Below are 25,643 nucleotides of genomic sequence, written 5' to 3'. Positions count from 1 at the left end.
CACCAGAATCTAGGGAACCACCACCAGCAAGATCAGAAAAGCACTACCTAGATGAAGCAGAGGAGACAGGCCTTAAAATCATTTTATGAAGATGATAGAGACCCTCAAAGAAGAAATGAGGAAATCCCATAAAGAAATAGAGGAAAAAACAAACAAAAAAAATCCAGGAAATGGGGGAAAAATTCAAGAAATAAACAAATATCTCAAAGAATCTAAAGAGTACCAAGAAAAAACAACCAAACAAATGAAGGAAACAACTCAAACAGTTGAAGGATTGAAAGCTGAAATAGAACAATAAAGAAAACACATAACGAGGGGATGCTGGAAATGGAAAAGCTGGGTAAATGATCAGGAACTACAGATGCAAGTATCACCAATAGAATACAAGAGATAGAAGAGAGAATCTCAGGTGTTGAAGACTCATTAGAGGATATACAGTCGTCAACCAAAGAAAATCTCAAAACCAACAAATCCCTAACACAAAATATCCAGGAAATATGGGACACCATGAAGAAGCCAAACCTGAGAATAATAGGTATAGAAGAAGGCGAAGAAATACAGCTCAAAGGTACAGGAAACATATTCAACAAAATCATAGAAGAAAACCTCCCTAACCTAAAGAAGGATATGCCTATGAAAATACAAGAATCTTACAAGAACACCAAATAGGCTGGACCAAAAAAAGAAGTTGCCTTGCCATATAATAATCAAAACATCAAACCTACAGAATAAAGAGAAAATATTAAGAGCAGCTAAAGAAAAAGGCCAAGTAACATACAAAGGCAGACCTATCCGAATTACACCTGACTTCTCAATGGAAATGATGAAAGCCAGAAGATCCTGGACAGATGTCCTAAAAACACGAAGGAAACAAGGATGCCAGCCCAGACTACTATATCCAGCAAAGCTTTCAATTACCATAGATGGAGAAAACATAATATTCCATGACAAAGCCAGATTTAAACAATACGTGTCCATGAATCCAGCTCTACAGAAAGTGCTAGAAGGAAAACCTAGTCCAAGGAAGATAACTACACTCACAAAGACACAGGCAATATGTAACCCCCCTTTAAATAACACCGAAAGAAAAAGGGAGGAGAAACTACACAAAATAACTTCACTACCAATAAATCAAGCACAAACAAGAATCAACAATCAATGGTCTTTGATATCCCTCAATGAAAACGGCCTCAACTTGCATATAAAAAGACACAGACAGGCAGAATGGATAGAAAGACAGAACCCATACTTCTGCTGCATACAAGAAACACATCTCAACATCAAAGACAGACATTATCTCAGAGTAAAGTGTTGGGAAAAGATTTTCCAATATAATGGACCCAAGAAACAAGCGGGTATAGCAATCCTAATATCTAACAAACTAGAATTCAAATTAAAATCAATCAAAAGAGGTGAAGAAGGACATTTCATATTCATCAAAGCAAAAATCCATCAAGATGAAGTCGCAATTTTAAACATCTATACCCCAAATACAAAGGCACTTACATTTGTGAAAGAAACATTACTAAAGCTAAAATTGCACATAAAATTTCACACACTAATATTAGGAGACTTCAACACACCTCTCTCACCACTAGACAGGACCACCAGACAGAAACTTAACAAAGAAACAAAAGAACTGATAGAAGTTATGACCCAACTATGTTTAACAGACATCTATAGAACATTCCATCCAAACACAAAGTGATATACCTTCTTCTCGGCGCCACATGGAACCTTCTCTAAAATTGACCACATAATAGGAAACATAGCAAATCTCCACAGATACAAAAAAATTGGAATAACCCCCTGTATCTTCTCAGACCACCATGCATTAAAATTAGAATTCAACAATAACACAAATTGCAGAAAGCCTACAAACTCATGGAAATTGAACAATGCTCAATTGCAACATCCCTGGGTAAAGGAAGAAATAAAAAAAGAAATTAAAGACTTCCTCGAATTCAATGAGAATGAAGACACAACATAAGCAAACCTATGGGACACTTTGAAAGCAGTGCTGAGAGGAAAGTTCATAGCACTAAGTGCCCACATGAAGAAACTGGAGAACAGTCATACTAGAGAATTAATAGCACAGCTGAACGTTCTAGAACAAAAAGAAGCAAACTCACCCAGGAGGAGCAGATGCAAGGAAATAATCAAATTGAGGGCTGAAATCAATCAAGTACAAACAAGGAGAACATTAAGAAGAATCAAAGAAACAAAGAGTTGGTTCTTTGAGTAAATTAACAAAATAGACAAACCTTTGTCCAACTAACCAAAAGACAGAGAGAGAGCATACTAATTAAGAAAATCAGAAATGAAAAAGGGGACATAAAAATGGACTCTGAGGAAATCCACAGAATCATCAGGGCATACATTGAAAATCTGTACTCCACAAAATTTGAAAATATAAAGGAAATGGACAATTTCCTGGATAGATATCACTTGCCAAAACTAAATCAAGAGCAGGTAAACAATATAAACAGACCTATAACCCTTAATGAAATAGAAGGAGTCATCAAAAGTCTCCCAAACAAAAAAAGCCCAGGCCAAGAAGGCTTCAGTGCAGAATTCTACCAGAAATTCAAAGAAGAGTTAATTCTAATACTCCTCAAAGTATTGCACACAATAGAAGCAGGAGGCTCACTGCCAAACTCTTTTTATGAGGCTAAAATTACCTTGATACACAAGCCACACAAAGACACAACTAAGAAAGAAAACTATAGAGCAATTTCCCTCATGAACATCAATGCAAAAATACTCAATAAAATACTAGCAAACCAGATCCAAGAACACATCAGAAAAATCATCCACCATGATCAAGTAGGCTTCATCCCAGGAATGCAGGGATGGTTCAACATTAGAAAATCTATCAATATATTCCACCATATAAACAAACTGCGAAAGAAAAACCACATGATCATCTCACTAGGTGCTGAAAAAGCCTTTGACAAAATCCAGCACCCCTTCATGATAAAGGTCATAGGGAGATCAGGGATAACAGGAACATTCCTAAATATAATAAAAGCAATATACAGTAAACCAACATCTAATATCAAACTAAATGGAGAGAAACTCAAAGCAATTCCTCTAAAATCAGGAACAAGACAAGGCTGTCCACTCTCTCCATATCTCTTCAATATTGTACTACAGCAATAAGACAACAAAAGGAGATAAAGGGGATACAAATAGGGAAAGAAGAAGTCAAACATTCACTATTTGCAGATGATATGATAGTTTACATAAGTGACCCAAAAAACTCTGCAAGGTTACTCCTAGAGCTGATAAACACCTTCAGCAATGTGGCAGGATACAAGGTAAACTCAAAAAAATCAGTGGCCCTATTATATACAGCTGATGAAGTGACTGAGAAAGAAATCAGAGAATCCTCACCTTTTATAATAACCATAAACAGTATCAAATATCTGGGGATAATGTTAACCAAGTAAGTGAAAGACCTATATATCAAGAACTTTGAGTCTTTAAAGAAAGAAATCAAAGAGGAAATCAGAAAATGGAAAGATCTCCCATGCTCTTGGATTGGTAGGATCAACATAATAAAAATGTCAATCTTGCCAAAAGCAGTCTACAGATTCAATGAAATCCCTATCAAAATTCCATCACAATTCTTCACAGACCTGCAAAGAACATTAATCAACTTTATATGGAAAAACAAAAGACCCAGGGTAGCCAAAACAACCCTATACAATAAAGGAACTTCAGGAGGCATCACCATACCTGACTTCAAGTTCTATTATAGAGCTATAGTCCTGAAAACAGCTTGGTATTGGCACAAAAATAGGCAGGTAGACCAATGGAACCGAATTGAAAACCCTGATTCTAACCCATACACCTATGAACACTTGATTTTTGACAAAGAAGCTAAAACTATACAATGCAAAAAAGAAAGCATCTTCAACAAATGGTGCCGGCATAACTGGGTACTGGTATGCAGAAGACTGCAGATAGATCCATGTTTATCACCTTGTACAAATCTTAAGTCCAAATGGATCAGAGATCTCAATATAAATCAAGCCACACTGAAACTTTTAGAAGAGAAAGTGGGATATACTCTTCAATGAGTTGGTACAGGAGACCACTTCCTGAACATAACACCAGTGGCACAGACACTGAGATCGACAATTAACAAATGGGACCTCATGAAACTAAAAAGCTTCTGTAAGGCAAAGGACACAGTCAACGAGACAGAAAGGCAGTCCACAGAATGGGAAAAGATATTCACTGACCCCACATCTGACAGAGGGCTAATCTCCAAAATTTACAAAGAACTCAAGAAGCACATCTCCAAAACACCAAAGAATCCAATTAAAAGGTGGGGTACAGAACTAAACAGAGAATTCTCAATAGAGGAAGCTAAAATGGCCAAGAGACACTTAAGGAAGTGCTCAACATCCTTAGCCATCAGAGAAATGCAAATCAAAACAACTTTGAGATACCATCTTACTCCTGTCAGAATGGATAAAATCAAAACCACCAATGACAATTTATGCTGGAGAGGATGTGGAGAGAGGGGAACACTCCTCCACTGCTGGTGGGAGTGCCAACTCGTATAGCCACTTTGGAAAGCAGTTTGGAGATTGCTCAGGAAAATGGGAATCAATCTACCACAAGATCCAGCAATCCCACTCTTAGGCACATATCCAAAGAGGCAAATTCATACAAGGGCATCTGCTCCACTATGTTCATAGCAGCATTATTTGTAATAGCCAGAACCTGGAAGCAACCTAGATGCCCCTCAACTGAACAGTGGATAGAGAAAATGTGGAAAAATTTACACAATGGAGTATTACTCAGCAGAAAAAAACAATGGAATCTTGAAATTAGCAGGTAAATGGATAGCACTGGAAGAAACCATCCTGAGTGAGGTAACCCAGTCACAAAAAGACAAACATGGTATGTACTCACTCATATATGGATTTTAGACATGGATCAGGAGAGTGCTAGTCTGTACGTCCACTGACAGAGAGTCTGGGAAACAGTAAAGAACCTAAAAGATATGCATGGTACCCAAGAGAAGAGAAATGAGGCAAGATCCTCTGAACAGATGGGGAACACGTCGAGGGGTGGGGGGGAGGTAGACCTGGGAAATAGAGAGGGGGAGAAGTGGAAGAGAGAGTAGGTCATGGAGGAACAGGAAGGTTGACTTGGGGAGTAGGATAGAGGGAAGAGGGAATCAGGTTAGAAGACAGATCAGGCACCATTGTGACCTCTAGTGATCTAAAGGGATGACACCAATTGGCAAGCTAAGCAATAGTGGAGAGACCACCTGGAATGACCATTCCTGATAGTGAACTTGATGTTTATAACCACCCTGGAGCCTTCATCCAGTGACTGATGGAAGCAGAGGCAAATACCTACAGTTAAATACTGAACAGAAGCCAAGGAACCCAGCGACAGAGAGAGAGGAGCGATGAGCAAATTGGCAAAGAATGGGCTGGCAAAATCAGCAGAGACAGCTGATCCATACAGGGGAGAGCTCTTGAACCCCAGACCGACAGCTGGGAGGCCAGCATGGGACCGATCCAGACCCCCTGAATGTGAGAGTCAGTGAGGAGGCCTGGGCTACCTATGGGGTCCTGAGCAGTGGATCAGTGTTTATCCCTTGAATTTTAACAGACATCGTGTGTCCATAACACAAAGAGGGTTGCTTTCTCTGCCTGGACTCTTAGGGAAGTGCCTGGACCCTACCCTGAGTGAAATGATAGACTCTAGATATCCCCTATGTGGAAGGAATTGGCAATAGGGTGGGAGGATGGGGGGTGAGGGGTGCGGGAGGAGGGGAGGGAGAGGGAACTGGGATTGAAATGTAAAACAAGCTATTTAAAATTAAAATAAAAAAATTAGCTATGACCCAAGTTATTAAGAACAGTACATGTAAGTTCATACTTACCCCTCTTATTAACCATACAGAATCATTTCAAGCATTCATATTTCTGTGTTCTTCTCTCTTTGTTGATATACCAACAAAACAACAAAGACAATACAGAGGAAATAGTAAACAGCATTAACAGGCAAAGCCTACATTTAAATCATCAACTGAGGCAGTGACGTAATTAACTAAATAATGACTATGATCTTTAATATGGGTCAAAATATTAACATTTCTGCTATGGGCAAGAGGCACAGAAAATTGATGATGACGAAGAAGAGGGGAAGGAGGGAGAGAAAAAACAAAGTGTGAGTCCCTATATCCTTCAGCTCGCCCTCTGTGGGATTTCCTGTCCTGTGGACTGCAGCCAGGTGGACTCACCCCCAGAGGACCAAGCAACCAGGAGCCTGCTGAGAGAAACAGTCTACTTCTACCCCCACTCAGGTCAGAAGGCAGAGGTGGGCTTTGGGCCCCCATCTTGGTCCTGACGTCATTCAGCTTGCCCTTTCTGGGATCTTCTGGCCTGGGGACTGCAGCCAGGTTGACTCACCCATGGAGGACCAAACAATCAGTAGCCTGCTGAGAGAGCCTGTCTACTACTGCCCCAACTCAGGGAAAAGGGCAGAGCTCCCACCCACCAGGAAAGGGAGTGCCTCAGACCTGTCTGCATTCACCATGAGGCTCATCAGTGTATTGGACCTGCTTGCACCCACCAGAAGAGAGTCTTGGACCCGTACCAATCAGGAAAGGAAGATACCCTCACCAGTACCCACTGAAAGAAGAGATGGGAAGATGGCAATATAAGAACACATTCAAAAACAGAAAAACCAGCATGGTGCCACCACAGTCTAAGATCGTACACCAGCAAGATCTGAACATCACAGCACAGATGAAGCAGAAAAGAACAACCTTAAAAACAACTTCATGAAGATGATAGACACCCTAAAAGAAGAAATGAGAAAATCCTTTAAAGAAATGGAAGAAAAGACAAACTAAAAATTGCAAGAAACAATTCGAAGATTGCAAGGTTTGAAAGCTGAAATAGAGACAATTAAAAAAACACAGTCTGAAGGAATGCTGGAAGTAGAAAAGCTGAGTAAACAATCTGGAATTACAGATGCAAGCATATCCAACAGAATACGGGAGTTAGAAGAGAGAATCTCAGGCGTTGAAGATTCACTAGGAGAAATACATTCTTTGACCAAAGAAAATTTTAAGTCCAACAAATCCCTAACACAAAATATCCAGGAAATATGGGACACCGTGAAAAGGCCAAACCTAAGAATAATAGGGATAGAAGAAGGTGAAGAAACCCAGATCATAGGTGCAGAGAACATATTCAACAAAATCATAGAAGAAAACTTTCCCAACCTAAATAAAGATATGCCAATGAAGGTACAAGAAGCCTACAGAACACCAAACAGAGTGGACCGCAAAAAAGTTCCCTCGCCACATAATAATAAAAACCCCAAACATACAGAATAAAGAAAGAATATTAAGAGCAGCAAAGGAAAAAGTTCAAGTAACATACAAAGGCAAACCTATCAGAATCACACCTGACTTCTCCATGGAAACTGAAAGACAGAAGGTCCTGGATAGATATTCTACCTACACTAAGAGACCATGGATGCCAGCCAAGACTATTATACCAAACAAAGCTTTCAATCACTATAGATGGAGAAAACAAGATATTTTACAACAAAACCAGATTTAAACAATACATATTCACTAATCCAGCCCTACAGAAAGTACTGGAAGGAAAACATCAACCTAAGGAAGATAACTACACTCACAAAAACATACACAATAGGTAGTCCAACTTTACAAAAACCAAAAGAGAAAACAGGGTAAATCCACAAACATTAACATCACCACCAAATCAAAAACAAACAAAACACTCAATGATCCTTAATGTCCCTCAATACTAATGGTCTTAATTTGCCTTTAAAATGACACAGGCTAACAGAATGGATACAAAGATATAATCCATCCTTCTGCTGCATACAAGAAACACACCTCAACTTCAAAGATAGACATTATCTCAGAGCAAAGGGTTGGGATAAGATTTTCCAATCAAATGGACCCAAGAAACAAGCTGGTGTAGCTATCCTAGTATCAAACAAATTAGACTACAAACAAAAATCAATCAAAAGAGATGAAAAATTCATGTCATATTCATCACAGGAAAAATCGATCAGGATGAAGTATCAATTCTGAACATCTATGCCCCAAATACAAAGGCATCCACATTCGTAAAAGAAACATTACTAAAACTCAAATCACATATAAGACCTCACAGAGTTATAGTGGGAGACTTCAACACCCCACTCTCACCACTAGACAGGATGACCAGATAGAAACTTAACAAAGAAATAAAGGAACTAACAGAAGTTATGACCCAATTCACTTTATCAGACATCTATAGAACATCCCTTCCAAACACAAAAGAATATACCTTCATCTCAGCACCACATGGAACCTTCTCTAAAATCGACCACATACATGACAGCATATCAAACCTCAATAGGTACAAAAAAATGGAATAGTCCCGTGTATCTTATCAGACCACCATGCTTTAATGTTAGAATTCAACAACAACACAAATTACAGAAACCCTACACACTCATGGAAATTGAGCAGTGTGAAATTGCACCATTCCTGAGTCAAGGAAGAAATAAAGAAAGGAATTAAATACTTCCTAGAATTCAAAGAAAATGAAGATACAACATACCCAAACTAATGGGATACTTTGAAAGCAGTACTAAGAGGAAAGTTCATAGTACTAAGTGCTCATACGAAAAAAGTCAAGAATAGTCAGACTAGAGAATTAACAGCACAACTGAAAGCTCTAGAGAAAAAGGAAGCAAACTCACCCAGGAGGAGTAGATGCCAGAAAATAATCAAATTAAGGGCTGAAAACAATAAAGTAGAAGCAAAGAAAACAATACAAAGAATCAATGTAACAAAGAATTGACTCTTGGAGAAAATCAACAAGATAGACAAACCTTTATCCAAATTAACCAAAAGACAAATTAAGAAAATCAAGAAAGCCGGGCGTTGGTGGCGCACGCCTTTAATCCCAGCACTCGGGAGGCAGAGGCAGGCAGATCTCTGTGAGTTCGAGGCCAGCCTGGTCTACAAAGTGAGTTCCAGGACAGCCTCCAAAGCTACAGAGAAACCCTGTCTCGAAAAACAAAAAACAAAAAAGAAAGAAAGAAAGAAAGAAAGAAAGAAAGAAAGAAAGAAAGAAAGAAAACATGCAAATTAAGGAAATCAGGAAAGAAAAGGGGGACATAACAACGGACACTGAGGAAATCCAGAGAATCTTCAGGTCATACTTTGAAAACCTGTACTCCACAAAATTCAAAAATTTAAAGGAAATGGACAATTTTCTGGATAGATATCACTGCCCCAAATTAAGTCAAGAACAGATAAGCAATCTAAACAGACCTATAATTCCTAATGAAATAGAAGCAGCCATCAAAAGTGTTCCAAACAAAAAAGCCCAGGCCCAGAAAACTTTAGTGCAGAATTCTACCAAAAATTCTGGGATGAGCTCATTCCAATACTCCTCAAAGTGTTCCACACAATAGAAGCCAGAGGTTTGTTGCCAAACTCTTTTTGTGAGGCTTCAATTACCTTGGTACCCAAGACACACAAAGACACAAGTAAGAAAGAGAAGTACAGACCAATATCTCTCATGAACCTTAACACAAAAAGTCTCAATAAAATACTAGCAAATTGAATGCAAGAACACATCAGAAAAATTATCCACCATGATCAAGTAGGCTTTATTCCAGGGATGCAAAAGAAAAACCACATGATCATCTCACTTGATGCTGAAAAAGCCTTTGACAAAATCCAACACCCTTTCATGATAAAGGTCCTAAAGAGATCAGGGATAACAGGATGATACCTGAACATAAGAAAAACAATATACAGTAAACCAACAGCTAACATCAACTAAATGGAGAGAAATTCAGCGTGATTCCTCTAAAATGAGGAACAAGACAAGGCTGTTCACTCTCTCTATATCTCTTTAATATTGTACTTGAAGTTCTAGCTAGAGCAATAAGACAACAAAAGTAGATTAATGGGATACAAATTGGCAAGGAAGATCTCAAACTTTCACTCTTTGCAGATGATGTGATCATTAACATAAGTGACCTGAAAAACTCTACATAGGAACTCCTAGTGCTGATAAACACCTTCAGCAAAGTGGCAGGATCCAAGATCAACTCAAAAAAATCAGCAGCCCTGATATATATATTATATATACATATATGTATACATATATATATATATAAATGGGCTGAGAAAGAAATCACAGAAACATCACCCTTTACAATAGCCCTAAACAACATAAAATATCTGGGAATAATGCTAACCAAACATGTGAAAGACCTGTATAGCAAGAACTTTAAGTCTTTAAAGAAAGAAATTAAAGAAGATACAAGAAAATAGAAAGATCTTCCATGTTCTTGGATAGGTAGGATCAACATAGCAAAAATGGCAATCTATCCAAAAGCAATCTACAGATTCAACACAATTCTCATAAAAATACCAGCACAATTCTTCACAGACCTTTAAAGAACAGCAATCAACTTTACATGGAAAAACAAAAGTCCCAAGATAGCCAAAACAACACTGTACAATAAATTAACTTCCAGAGGCATCACCATCCCTGACGTCAAGCTTTATTATAGAGCTATAGTCCTGAAAACAGCTTGGTATTGGCACAAAAATAGACAGGTAGACAAATGGAATGAAATTGAAAACCGTGATATTAACCCAAACACCTATGAACACTTGATTTTTTGACAAAGAAGCTAAAATTATATACTGGAAAATAGAAAGCATCTTCAACAAATAATTGGATATTGGCATGTAGAAGACTGCTGATCTATGTCTATCGCCATGCACAAAACTTAAATCCAAATGGATCAAAGACCTCAAGATCAATCCAGCCACACTGAACCTGTTAGAAGAAAAAGTGGGAGGTACCCTTGAACGAACTGGTACAGAAGATTAATTCCTGAACATAACACCAGTAGCACAGACACTGAGATCCACAAGTAATAAATGGGACTTCCTGAAACTGAGAAGTTTCTGTGAGGCAAAGGACACAGCCAGCAAGACAAAAAGGCAGCCCACAGAATGCGAAAAGATATTCACTAACCTCACATCTGACAGAGGACTGATCTCCAAAATTTACAAAGAATTCCAGAAGCAAGTTTCCAAAACACCAATGAATCCAATTAAAATTAGAGTATAGAAGTAAATAGAGAATTCTAACTAGAGGAGTCTGAAATGGCTGAGACACACTTGAGAAAGTGCTCAACATCCTTAGCCATCAGGGAAATGCAAATCAAAACAACTCTGAGATACCATCTCACTCGTGTCAGAATGGCTAAAATAAAAAATACCAATGACAGTTTATGCTGGAGAGGATGTGGAGAGGGGAACACTCCTCCACTGCTGTTGGGAGTGCCAACTCGTATACCCACTTTGGAAGTCAGTATGGATATTCCTCAGGAAAATGAGAATCAGCCTACCGCAGGATCCAGTAATTCTACTCGTAGGCATTTACCCAGAATATGCACATTTATACTACAAGGACATCTGTTCCACTATGTTCATAGCTACATTATTTGCAATAGCCAGAACCTGGAAGCAACCTAGATGCCCCTCAGCTGAACAGTGCATAGAGAAAATGTGGTACATTTATACAATGGAGTACTAGTCAGTGGAAAAAGACAATGGAATTTTGAAATTTGAAGGCAAATGGATGGAACTAGAAGAAATCATCCTGAGTGAGGTAACCCAGTCACAAGAAGGCAACCATGGTATATACTCACTCACATATGGATTTTAGGCATGAAACAGGAATGACAGCCTACTATCCCACAGCCAGAGAGTCTGGGAAACAGCAAGGACCCCAAGAGCAATATGCATGGTGCCCCAGAGAATTGGAATGAGACAGAATCTTCTGAGGCGTGTGAGGAAGGGAGATGGTGCTGGGAGAAAGAGAGGGGGAGAAGAGGAGGGGAGAGGAGGACATGGAGAAGCAAGAAGGTTGAGTCGGGGGAAGAATAGAGGAGAGCAGGATGAGAGATGCCGTAATAGCAGGAGCACTTATAGATTTGAGGAGATCTAGTGAGATTTCCAGAGATCTACAATGATGACACCAACTGGCAATCTGAGCAATAGTGGAGAGGCTACCTTAAATGCCCTTCCCAGATAATGATTGACGACTACCTTGTGTGCCATCCTAGAGCCTTCATCCAGTGGCTGATGGAAGTAGAGGCAGACACCCCACAGCTAAACTCTGAACTTAACTCCTTGAACCCAGTTGCAAAGAGGGAGGAGTGATGAGCAAAGGGGTCAAAACCTGTCTGGTGAAACCTACAGAAACTGCTGACCTGAACAAAGGGGATCTCAGGGACCCCAGACTGAGAGCCGAGAGCTGAGCCAGACCCCCTGAATGTTGATGTCAGTGAGGAGGTCTGGGCATTCTTTGGGGCCTGGGTAAGTAGATCAGTATTTATCCCTGGCATCCAAATGGACTTTGGGAGCCTATTCTACATGGAAGGATGCTGTCTTAGCTTGCACACATAGGGGAGGACCTAGGCCCCACCCAGGATGATATGACAGACTTTGGATATTCCGCATGAAGGGCCTCACCCTCTCTGAAGAGTGGAGTGGGGATTGGGTGGGGGGTTAGGAAGGTAGGGGGGCATGGGTGGAGTGGAGGGAGAGGGAGCTAGGATTGCAAGTTTGTTTCTAATTTAAATTTTAAAAAAGAAAGAAAAATTTAAACTTGCACCTCAAGTCATATGTAAAAATTAATTCAAAATAGATTAAAAACATAAAATATAAGAGCTGATCACACAAAATTCTCAGAGAAAACAAAGACATACATCTCCAATCTTTGAATAGGCAGTGATTTCTTAGGTCAGACACAACATCAACATCAAGAGAGAGAGAGAGAGAGAGAGAGAGAGAGAGAGAGAGAGAGAGAGAGAGAGAGAGAGAGAGAGAGAGAGAGAATTGGATTGCAGGCACCATAAAGAAAGTGACTCAATGGTATATGGAGTATGAGAAAATGGTTGCAAATTGTACGTGATTAGGAATTTATAGCTGTAATGCATAACTATCTCTTAGAACTAAATGATAGATGATTAACCCAGTTAAACAACAGGCAAGTGATCTAATAAACATTTCTCCAAATAATATATGCTAACAGTCACTGACCATCAGGGAAGTGCACATCAAAGCCAAATGAGACAGAGCTTCACGTGCAATAACACGGCTACAGACAGAGGGTGGACAGGGATAAGTACAGGAAGGGATGCAAAAGTTAAAATGGAGCCCTTAGTGTGACTGACGGCTTTGTACAAGCCTGAAACCTCTTTGAAAAATAAATTGGCAGCCTCCCAAAGAGTTAAACACAGAGTTAAAAATGTGCCTTAACTTTATATTTGCCAGAAAAATGAAATCATTATTTCGAAATATTCACTGAGTCACTCTTCACAGTAGTCCAGAAATTGAAAAGCTAAAGTTCCCATCACCAGGGGAAGAATAAAGTGAGGCATCGGCGTATCTGTGCTACCTGACATCAGCATAAGAATGCAGTGCTGGCAAGTCCTCGTTAAAGTTAGACACTGGACACAGTGGCAAGTTAAAGAACAGCAGTCACAGCATGCTGCACATTCCAAATGTTACCTTATATGAAAATTTACAGTAGGCAAGTCTGGAAAGAGAATGTAGTCAAGTGGCTCCTATCGGTCTAAGACTATGAGTGTTGAGACCATACAAGAGGGCATCCTTAGGCACAGGGTTTATGTGAAATGTGTTATATGGTGATTGTGTAACTTTGCATACTCTGAAGATACTTAATTATCACTTTAAACGGAAAATGACAGACCACATAAACCAGATATCAAAGAATAAAACAAGAATACTACATTAAATTTAAACAAATATTATTCAAGATTGATAGTGACAGCAGGGAAAGTAGAATTGCAAAAGTAAAGATTGCAAAAAGTTCCTTTCTAATTGAGAAAATATTAATTCCTGGATTTAAGAAGATCGTATATCTTAAATATCTCATAATGAGAAAAAACTATGTAAAAAATTCTTATTTGTGAAACAATGTTTAAAATAAATTATTATGAGAAACTTAAATATATTTTTCTTGGCATGTTGCGAAATAGAAAGCAGATAAAAGAAAACACAGGTATAGCAATATAGATAGCATAGTAAGATTAATAAAATACATATATAATTATATTAACATCTAACAGAAAATGCACCTTTGCAAGCATTCCTGTGATGTTTACAGAATTTAATTATATGGTGGAAATTGTAGAGGCCATATTCTCTGGCAATATTGCATTAAAGCTAGAAATTAATCACAAAATGTAATCAAAACAAAGTAAGGAAACCACTTGAAAATTAAGCAACATTCTATTACATAAAGGTTAGTTCAGAGAAGAAATAAAAATTTTAATTACATGCTTTTTAGAGAACAGCAAAAATAAGGAAAATATTTATCAAAACCAGTGGGAAAAGGTTTGCCCTTTACCTAAAGTCAAATCAAAGCTTTCATTATTAAATTGAAAAGAATGTAATTACAGTAACTAAGCCATTTGATTTTTTTAAAAAGCACCAAGACTAACATCAGTAAAGGAGTAAGTGGAGATGTTAAAAGCAGATAAATGTGAATTACAAGTAAATAAAATAGAATTTTTAATTAAACTCTCAAAGTGATTCTCAGACTTCCAATACTGGGATAGAAAAGAGTAGACATATAGAAAGAAGCTCTGGGAACAACACACAAAGTGATGAAACTTGAGTGTTTAAATGCAGATGCAACCAGCTATGAAGTTGTACCTGTTAGAGAAGAGTGAAGACAGAGAACAAGCCAGCTTGATGTTGCATTTGCTCTGTTTCAACATCATCCTCTGGGACCTCCATTGTGGATTTTGTGTGATTGCTTTGGATTTCTTTTTCTTTATTTTCCTTCTTTCTTTTTCTTTTTTTTAAGAAAATCCCATGGACCCCAGGCTAGCCTCAAACTTGTTCCCTAGTAATGGGTGATTTTGAACTCCTGATCCTCCCAACACTACTTCCTAGCAGTAGAATTCCGGGTCATGTTACTATTCCCAGCATCTACTCTGTTCTCAAAGGTTTCAGGCATTTATGGATAAGACATGGAGCAGAAAATAAAAGCTGTATCACCTGAAAATGAATATCCTTACATAACACTGGACCCCTGCTGGGGCATCACCACTGTTGGTAGATGATCTCTCTCTCTCTCTGACACACAGTATAGATTTTATTTCCCTGTCAGACTTAAAAATCAAAAGACAAAATATGTCACCCAAGGAATCTTTGTATACAATGTTATATGTAGAGTTTCAACTATTTTGATCTCTGTCATCGCAAAGTAAAGACAAAATACAGCTTAGTGGATAGATACTAGATTGACCATCTTTAAGCTAAAGGCAATGGCAAATACAACCATCTCCAGAGAAATACACTTTAGGTTTCCACTCAAAAACTCCCATAGATAACATTTCAGAGAAGACAAATTCAGAACTGTAAATCACAGGAACTTCATGGAGAATGAAGAGGAAACAGAACAGCTAACCATCCAGACCAGCAATGATGTAGATGCGGCCCTATCAAGTGATATAGACTTATCAAGTGATTTAGCCCTATCAAGTATTTGGTATAAGACTTGTATGAGAGGCCAAGTCATCTCAATGATGTACAGCTTAATGCAATTCCTATCAAAATCTCAAAGGCAATTTTTCCCTGTAAATATAAGAAAATGCTTCTTAAAGTTAATGTAGGATGCCAATGTTCCCCATGTGCTAAAGCAGTCTTGAAAAACATAAGTTAAAGCAATATTGAAAAAGTATTGGAAGACAAAGATTTCACCCCAACAAAAAAGAAACCTTCCTACAAAGTGACAGTAATTATCACCCTGTTGTGCTGACATAAAGACAGACATTCAGACCAAAGGGACAGAACAAAGACCCAGAAAAGTGCTTTGATCAAATGAATTTCAGCAGGTATCTACATCACACAACATGGAAATGAGTTTTCTCAGAAAAGTATGATGCAGAAACTGGGTAACCACATAAGAACAATTGTGATGTTGGCCTTTATTCATATACAACAACTCAGAATGAGTCAGTATCTGCCAATAAGAATTGAAAGTATCTGGTGGTGGTAGTCTTTAACGCCAGCACAGCAGAGGCAGAGGCCACGGCCGAGGCCAGATGTCTGAGTTCTAGGCCATCCTGGTATACAGAATGTCCTAGAATTCTAGGGAATTTCTCAGTTACACAGAGACATATTGTCCTTTGGGTTTTTCAAGACAGAGTTTCTCTGTGGCTTTGGAGGCTGTCCTGGAACTAGCTCTTATAGGTAAGGCTGGTTACAAACTCACAGATATCTGCCTGCCTGTGCCTCCCAAGTGCTGGGATTAAAGGTGTGTGCCACCTTTAAGGTAGCCCTGAAAGGCTTAAGAGAAAAAACGAAGACAGATTTTATTGGGCTTCAAATCATTCCTTAGAAATTGCATAACTACTTTGCAAGGTAATCTAAAATAGAATTTAAGAGAATAGAAGGAATTAGAACACAGATACCCACATGGGCTGACAATGATTCCAACAGAAAACAGGATTAGTGCATAAATATCTCAATACCTGGTATAGGATACTTCCCCAGGAGACTTTGATCAGGGAGTCATTACAGGCCCTCAAAATAATCCAACCTATTTACATTGCTCTCCATTACCCACCAGGACCAAAGGTAAGACCTTGTTGCTGAAGGCACAACACCACACATTTTGAGTGTGGGACATAGAGAAAGGAAGCTCAAACTGACCTGAAATTTTCTTCTCTGCTAATGAATTCATAGTATCAGATGGTGGTACTCAGAGCATTTACAGAAAGGATATCAAGGGCATTCCTGCAGCCAACAGTGCATTCTATCAAACCAATGGCCAGGCAAGATATGCCTACTGCGCAGTAGTAGCATGAAGGTTCTGGGAAAAACCAACTGCTGTTGGACTGCTTTGAGGCCTGCTGCACAGAAAGGAATTTAGGCCTGGTACTGCAAGTCTGGTCAAAAGACCGTTTGGAAGATCACAAGGAAGAATGGAATAATTTTTATACTTAGAAGTTTATATATCATGTATATATCTTGTTGAATGCTTTAAAGGTTAAATTTAATGAGTAGTTTCAGTGAGTAAAAATATATCACAATACATATAAAAACCTAAAAGATACTGGGTATATGAAAACAATGTCTAAATTTGAGGCTGGAGATGTCCTCAGTGATATAATACTAGTATCAAGCCCTAGAAGAATTTCTAGTTTGATTTTATTCCATTTGGGGACCTGGCTAGGTATCATTTTGGAAAAGTGGCAAACCATCTTGCTGGCCCTGAGTGGTTTGTCTGAGGTCTATGCATGTAGCTTGCCCACTTCGCTTTAAGACAGTCAGTGTAGGATAAGTTACAATGACAGCTGAACCCCAGTCTCAAGCTCTCTGAGTCTTAGTTTAACTAAGTGCAGTGGTGTCGTATTATTTTGTTTATGATCTAACAAATAAAGGTTTCCTGAAGATCAGAGTACAAAGCTAGCCACACTAGTCAGCCATGCAGGCCAGGCAGTGAATGCACACACAGGCAGTGGTGGTGCAGGCCTCTAATGCAAGCACTAGAGAGAGATATAAGGCATGAGAAGACAGGAGGCAGTCAATCTGCAGTCACACTGAGGACAGGATCACCCCAATTTGCCTGAGCCTTGGTAGAGATAAGAACTATCTAGTGTTTGGCTGGTTTGCTTTTCTGATCTTCACCCTGAACCCCAATGTTTATCTCTTGGTTTTTATTATCTATTCTTTACAATGGACCATACCTGTAATCTCAGTCATGATGACCTGAGTTTAATTCCTGTAACCCAGAGTGAAAGGGAAAAAATCCAAGAATGTAAATTGACTTCCGCACTTGAAACATGACACATAGATGCCCACATACACGAATGTATACATACATATACAAAAAAATCATTTAAAAGAGACATTATTCATCTTACTTTTAGTTTGCTCATAATAATAGTACCTATACTTTATTACAAGTTTACAGTGTATAATGATTAAGATCATTAGCATATCCATTGCCTCACTGCAGGAGCACTACACTCTCGACTTCAGTCTTCATCTGCCAGCTCAGGAAGAGAATGGCTATGAGTAAGTCTTGCTTTTCATGTAAATAAGCATGTTAAAACCTCCAGGACAACCAATGAAAGAACAGAAAGCACAGAATTTACTAATTAAAAAGGAGCCTGAGTAGGGGTGTAAACAAAATCTATAAGGAGGCAACAAAAGCTAGGAAAACATGCACTTAAAAGTATGATGGACAGGGAGTCTCCAGGGATCTGACCTATGACCTCTGCATCTACGCTGTGGCTGAGTAGCTTGGTCTTCTTGTGGGACTACTATCAGTGGGAGCCAGGGCTGTCTCTGACTCTTTTGCCTGATTATAAGAACTTTTTGCTCCTACAGGGTTGCCTCGTCCAACCTTGATGTCATGGTATGTGCCTGGTTGTATTGTGGCTTGTTATGTACTTGATGTCCCTGGAAGACCTGCTCTTTTCTGAGGGGTGGGTCTGGGGGAAGGGGAAGGTCGGAGGAGAGACTGGAGGAGGGGAAGGAGGGGAAACTGTGGTGATGTAATGTACGAGAGAATAAAAATAAAAGAAAAAAAGTATTATAAAGGAGGCCTGGGCAACCTATGAGGTCCTGAGCAGTGGATCAGTGTTTATCCCTTGAATACTAATACTAACATCCTGTGTCCATAACACAAAGAGGGAAGCTCTCTCAGCCTGGACTCTTAGGGGAGTGCCTGGACCTTACCCTGAGTGAAATTTCAGACTCTAGATATCCCTTATGTGGAAGGAATTGGCAATAGGGTGGGAGGATGGGGGGTGGTGGTGAGGTGGTGAGGGAGGAGGGGAGGGAGAGGGAACTGGGATTGACATGTGAAACAAGCTATTTAAAATTAAAATAATAAAAATATAAAAAAAGAGTGAAGAGTTAATGGAATTAAAAGAGGATGCAAAGCAAGTATATTTATTATACAATATCAAGGGAAATAAGTTAGAGTGAGGAATTTACAGAATGTCTTACTGAATTTGTTAATGCACCATATTTAGCAATATGGGAGCTATGTCGTCCAGTATCCATGTGACCAGTTAGTCCAATTTGCCAGTACTAGCCAGCATCTGATAAAAGGTGTTGGGCTTTCCAGCTCCAGATTCTGTGGGGAGGGCAGGCTCAGGTAGCCCCTCAGCTGAGAAGCAACTGGCTGTGCTTGCAGAACAAGATGTAGGTTGGCAAAGATGGGGGACAGTTTTTATGTAGACTGTTCTGGAAGCTGTAATGCTTTGTACGAAAGGCACTGTAGTATGTGGCTCAGCTTTCAAAAAAAATTTACTTTCAAGGTTGAAGTACAATTTTGAGAAGTTTTACTTGTTACAATTTTGTTTATTCCTGCTAAGGGTATTGCTTATAGTTTGTCATGACATAAATTAGACACGCAAAATGTTGATTTGGTTGCTGTTGATACCAATAACTACTTAGTTCACTAAAGTCTTAGCACAGGTAGAGGCACAGGTATAAGCCTTTCTGACAGTGGAGACTACTGGTAACAACCCAGGAAAGTACTTCATCTGATTGGACCCAGTCCACCACCGAAGGAGGGGCAGGCACTCTTTGTTTTTAAAGGAGTGTTAGCCTCACCCACAAACACTCTTCACAGAGAAAAGTGATTAGAATGGAACCCTGAAGTTTTCCAAAATTTAAATGCCAAATGAAGACTATACACAACAGAATGAACATAGAAAGGAGATGAAATAAACAAAGCAATATTGGAACATGAAAGAAATTTATGTATTCATGTTATCCTAGACATGGGTAATGACTTGTTCAACCTTTCTGTAGTGAATGGATAGCAGGACTCTATCACGCCTGAATTCTCTTCAATGTACACATTAAAGTACCTTTGCTCTTCTGGCTGTAATAGTGCATTTGACTTGTCTTTTTCACTAAAGGGTATTTGTTACAAAACAATACTTACCTAGTTTTAGTGTGCTAAGTAGGCTGTGCCTTGGATGGCTTTACAATACAGCCTTTTCTACAAATGCAGGAAGAGTCATATTCAAGTCCACAAACCTGGTATGTGACAAGCATGCCCAGGTTCCCAAGGTTTACTGATGATGTGTAATCCACAAATACTCACTTGGTAAACAAAGTGTCTTTCCTTACCTGACATGGTCAGGGGAGGAGTAAAAGTCATCCACAGTCTGTTCTGCTGACAGCATGTGTTTCCAGTAACAGAGAGCACTCTCTGGTCACTGGTCTCAGGTGAACAGTGATGATCCAAATTTGTTAACAGGCACCTCCATGGAAACTTCAAGATTCTACCAGGTGCTGATAGGTTTGGAGGCAGAATGATGTCATAAACCAGGCAATAGCCAAAGGACAGGTCAGATTCTAAGCCTAAAGGTAGGATAGGGTAGAGAAGATGCCAAGGGACCAACAACATCTATGAATTGCTTAACCTGGAGAGACCAAGTCTAGCTCAGGTCAGCATGACTTACTTACTCCAAATAGGTTCCACCTCTAAAAATTTCCACAGCTTCTCAAAGTCACCAAGAGCTAGAGACTAAACCTTCAAAACAACAATTGATAGGGGACAGGGTGATAACAAGGGACACTTCATATCTAAACTGCAGCAGTGTAAACTGCTGGACAAGTGTATTCTTGGCGTAGTTATTTGTTAAACACAGGGAATACTTTAAAATGGTAGATAAAATGTTACTCTGGTCTCACATGATGCAGGTTTCTTTTGAATACATAAAACAAGGGTGTGGATAGTTCAGTATTGAGTTGCATGCAGCATAAGAATAGCACCCTGAGTTTCGATCAACAACACCCATGTACAATTATTCATGAAGTGGCCCTGCTCATTTATAATCTAATATACAGAGTGGTGCAGTCAGATGGATCCCTGAACTCTCTGGAAAGACTGTCTAGCCCATCAGAATGCCTCCTTTAGTGAGAGAACTTGACTAAGAATTATGTCATGAATCTGGATGCTGTGGAAATGACTCAGTGGTTAAGAAAACTGGCTTCTCATTTAGAGAACAGAATTTTGGTTATAAGCACTGACTGATTCTCCCTGTCTTAGCAGTTGGTAATTACCTGTAGCTTTTCTTCCAGGGGTAGGGCCTTGTGAGTTCTTCCCCCACTTAATTTGGTGTTTCAGCGGGTATCACCATTATACAAGCATTTTTGAGGTGACCATGTTGTTGGGATTTCAGTTGGTGTAACTTCAATGTCATGTTGTCATACACAGAAATCACTAGCTTGTGAATTTAAGAAAGAGGGGATGACAGGTGTGGGTTTGAGTAGGGAGACAGAGTGGGGAAGAAATTATGTATGCCATAATCATATGTGAAATTTTACACGAATTTAAATAAAAATAAAACTCACTCTTTATACTATACAAAAATTCACTTTAAGAGGATGGGATGGGGCTCAATGATGGGTATGGGAGGATGGCAGAGTTAGGGAACTGGTATTGATATTTAAAATAAGATTTTACATATGATTAAAAACTTTAAAAATTTCAAAAAAAAGTATTATAGAAATGAACCAAAGTTTAATAGAATAAGCACTGAGAAAATCAGCTAAAGCCTCACAGTAAAACAAAAAGTGTTAAAAAGTTAGAGATGCGTTCTATTGACCTTGTAAATTCTCCTAAGCATGTGTGTTCTTTCACCTTTCCCATCTCTTCCCAAGCCACTCCACATGTCATGGGTCCATTCCTAGTTTTCTGTACACTGTCCACACTTAGTCCTTCACAAATGTTACACGATAATTATATGAGAGAGAACACATAGTATTCGTCTGTCTTAATATAATATGTATTTCATATTTTAATATGTATTTATTTTAATTATGACATTTAAACATAAGTATAATTGCATTTTCTGCTTCTATCCATTTTTCTGTAGATCTCACAATTTTAAATTTTTTTGTAGCTGAATGAAATTCCATGTTGTTACATTTTATTATTGACTCATCTATTCATGCCTATGTAGATTGGTTCTTTTTACTTGCTACTGGGAAAACAGCAGCAATAGACATGCTGTATAGGTAGGATATGGAATCCTTGGGGTACAAACCAGGAGTGGTACAATTGGGTCACACAGAAGTACAGAGGAGACAGGGTCTGGGGTGTGGAGGAAGAAGAGTAGAGAATGGTATCGGCCAGAATTTAGTGTGTGTGAATGAAATTTTAAAAAGAGATATGTTCTATCCAAAAAGGCTTTTAGAGTCATCAGATCCTATAACACTAGGCATTGAAGTTTCTCTTGTGTAGAACATTAGAACACTTAACCTTTCATTTAAAGAGGTTTGGGGCCAAGCTGACTTGTGAGTTAGACCTTCCAGACCTAGAGCATATGGTGTTCCACATTTCTGCTGAGCTCAGCACACAGCAACTTCAGTGTAGACAATGGATGTAACAGTACTTATGTTATACCCTGTGCAAAAGTGAGGCAATGCACAGGCTCCACACAGGATTATGAGGCAATGACTCCAGCAAACTGGCAAGTGACATGCTGGATCCACGTGTCCAGCACATGCTGAGGTCTACAGTGTAACAGGTCTAAACACACACTTCCCAGCCCAGGACAGCAAAGTGTCCGTGTCTGAAAACCTGTTGGAGATATAGCCACTTGGATATCAGCTTCTCCACTAACCCTGAACCTTTGGGAGGAGGACTGGAAATCTATACTTTTACAGCCACGCAGGGGATGCCTTCCAAGCACCCTGGAGCTTTAAGAGCTGAAAGCTTTGGGGAAGGAAGCAAGTATGTGCAGCTTGACTCTCCAGGGCCTTCGGCAGGTGGGCAACTACACCTTCCCAAGCAGCTTGCTTAAGCAACTGGAAGAAACAGTTCGTAATAGAAAAAAAATAGCATTTTTGTCTCTGGGTTTGGCAAAGTTTCTAGTTTTAAATGATTGATATCCACTCTCCATTTTCTTTCTTTTTAGTGCCTGTCAACGTCTTCTCTCTGACACACAAATTTGTTATTTTAGAACCTGGTGTTATGTGGAATCGTTTATTATTTGTTCTCCTGTGACCAGCTTAATAGACTCGGTGTATTGACCTCTTTGTCATTCCTGTTCCATCCTGAACTCTCCTCTAAGGCTGCAGAGGACCACTGGTCTGCGTGACTTCTCAACAATGGTAAAGCTTCAGTAAAGTCAAATGACTTTACTGCACCCATAAGTAGTTAGTGGTTTTGGACTGTATGCCTTAAAATTCTGTCGAGTGCGGAGGACTTCTGTGAAACAGTATCTTCTATGGCATGGCTGCTGCATTCACCAGCTCACAGCAACTGTGTTTGCCTGCACTAGACCTGCAAAAGTTCAAGTCAGTCAGAATTCTAGCAAGGACTGGCTTCAAAGATGGGGCCAGCTCTAATGGACATCTTTGGCTCCAGGAATCCTCAGTGGTTTTTTCTCCAGGACCACCCTGCAGACTAGGGTTCCTCCATCTGACCTTTCTCAGGGGCATAAATGCGTCTCTCTGATCTCCTTTACACCCTCTTAATTTTCTCACTAGAATTCTCATTAGCAAATTCCTTTTCAGTCCACTCTAATTCTTATGCTAATGTACAGCTCTTGGAGGACCTTGACTAACATATTTAATAGATGATATATCTGTCAAATATGCATACAGTGGATTGTCTGTATATTTCCACATGAGCTATTAAGAGAAGCTCCCATTATCAATCACAGTATGGAGGCTGGAGAGATAAATCAACATTTGAGCACACATTCCACTCTTGCAGAAGACCAGAGTGGTTCCCAGCACCCATATTAGTTAGGCATCAAACAACTGTCTGTAATTCAGCTCCAGATGATCTGATTCCCTCTTCTGTCTCCGCAAGTTCCTGCATACATGTGCATGTGTTCACACACAGACACACATGTGCACACATAAATAAAATAAGATGCACCTTTTAAAAGTAACAATAAAATAATGACATAATTAAGGAATAGAGTGATAAGATTCTCAAATATATATGAGGAAAGATTTGTAGAAATACAAAGATTTATTGTAATTTGAAACTAGACTTTTATTTTAGAGTTATAATATTTAAAATACCTAAACCATTTGACCCAATTTCTCCATTTGATAAGTTACTGTAGCTTTGTTTGTACAGCTAAACACTGAAAACAATCAATAGTAGCTGGTCAGGTGGAATATGGTGAGTCAATACAATGCATTACGTATAATATGGAGTATAATATATAATATAAATAAGCTTATTATGTTGGATTACAGAAGCCCATTTTATGGAAGTACGTAAGATGCTTTGAATTCCTCCTTGTGTCATTTCCCTTACGCACACTCCCTCTCTCCCATTATCTGTTCCCCTAGACAGTTTCAATCCTGTTTTCAAATCATCTATGCATACATGACTGTACCTACATAAAATCTAGGACTACAATTAGAAGAAAACATCCAATGTTGTATTTTTTCCATTTTTTAATTTTTTGATTTCACTTTACATTCCAACCACAGTTCTCTCTCTCACCCTACCCCACCCTCACTTTCTCCCTCCCTCTCTCACCTTCCCCCCAGCCTACCCCAAGTCCACTCTTCCTCACAGGTAAGGGCTACCATGAGGAATCAACATAGTCAGATAAAATAGGTTGGGGCAAGTCCCAGCCCCTCTCCCATGCATTAAGACTACGCATGGTATCCTACCATTGGAAATGGCTTCCAACAAGATAAGTCATGCGCCAGGATTATATCACGGTCCTACTGCCTCTGAGCATGGCATCTCACCCTAAGGAATGAGCTTCGACAAGCTAGAACATGTACCAAGTTTATATATAGTGGTCTTAACTGCCAGTGGCCCCTCAGATAGTCCAAGCTTCACAACTGTCTCCTGTATATGGAGGTTCTCTGTAGTCTCTACAGGTGTAGGTCTAGATTCCATGAGTTTTCACCAGCTTGGTTCAGTTGTCTTTGTAGAATTCTCCATTATGATCTTGACTTAACTTGCTCATATGTTCCCAATGTTGTATTTTTGAAACTGACTTAATCTATTCAATATATTCATCACAACTTTTATCTATTTTCTTACAAATGACTTAACTTCCCTCTATATGGCTGAAAAATATTTACAGCAGAATATTTTAAGCTAATAAAAACATAAAGACACTATTTAGTTATTTACATGCTAGCTAGCCAATATCTCCCTTGCAGTTACATGACCAAAAAACAATGGAGAATGGTACATCTAATATTGCATTATTTCTATATAAAAAGAAGAGAGTAAATATAAAGACATACTTGTCTATACTTGCATATAAACTTACAATTGTGGAAAATGAACTCAAATACTTTGGTCTGGCTAGGATGGTTGGAAACAGATATGTTAGACCTATTAAGAGGCGAGACTTTGATCTTGAACCATATGCACGAATAGTCTAGTGAAGTAAACTTATCTATAAAAACCAAAGGAGATTTAATACTTAGTAGAATACCAATTTGCACTCACTAATTAGACAAAAGTTTAAACACCTGGTGATTCCAGGCATGAAGCATTGGATATTCACACACATTTCTTAGGATCTGATTC

The sequence above is a fragment of the Mesocricetus auratus genome, unplaced genomic scaffold (assembly GCF_017639785.1).
Source record: "Mesocricetus auratus isolate SY011 unplaced genomic scaffold, BCM_Maur_2.0 Super-Scaffold_100041, whole genome shotgun sequence".
Taxonomy (NCBI): Eukaryota; Metazoa; Chordata; class Mammalia; order Rodentia; family Cricetidae; genus Mesocricetus; species Mesocricetus auratus.
Note: the sequence above shows the minus strand (reverse complement) of the source record.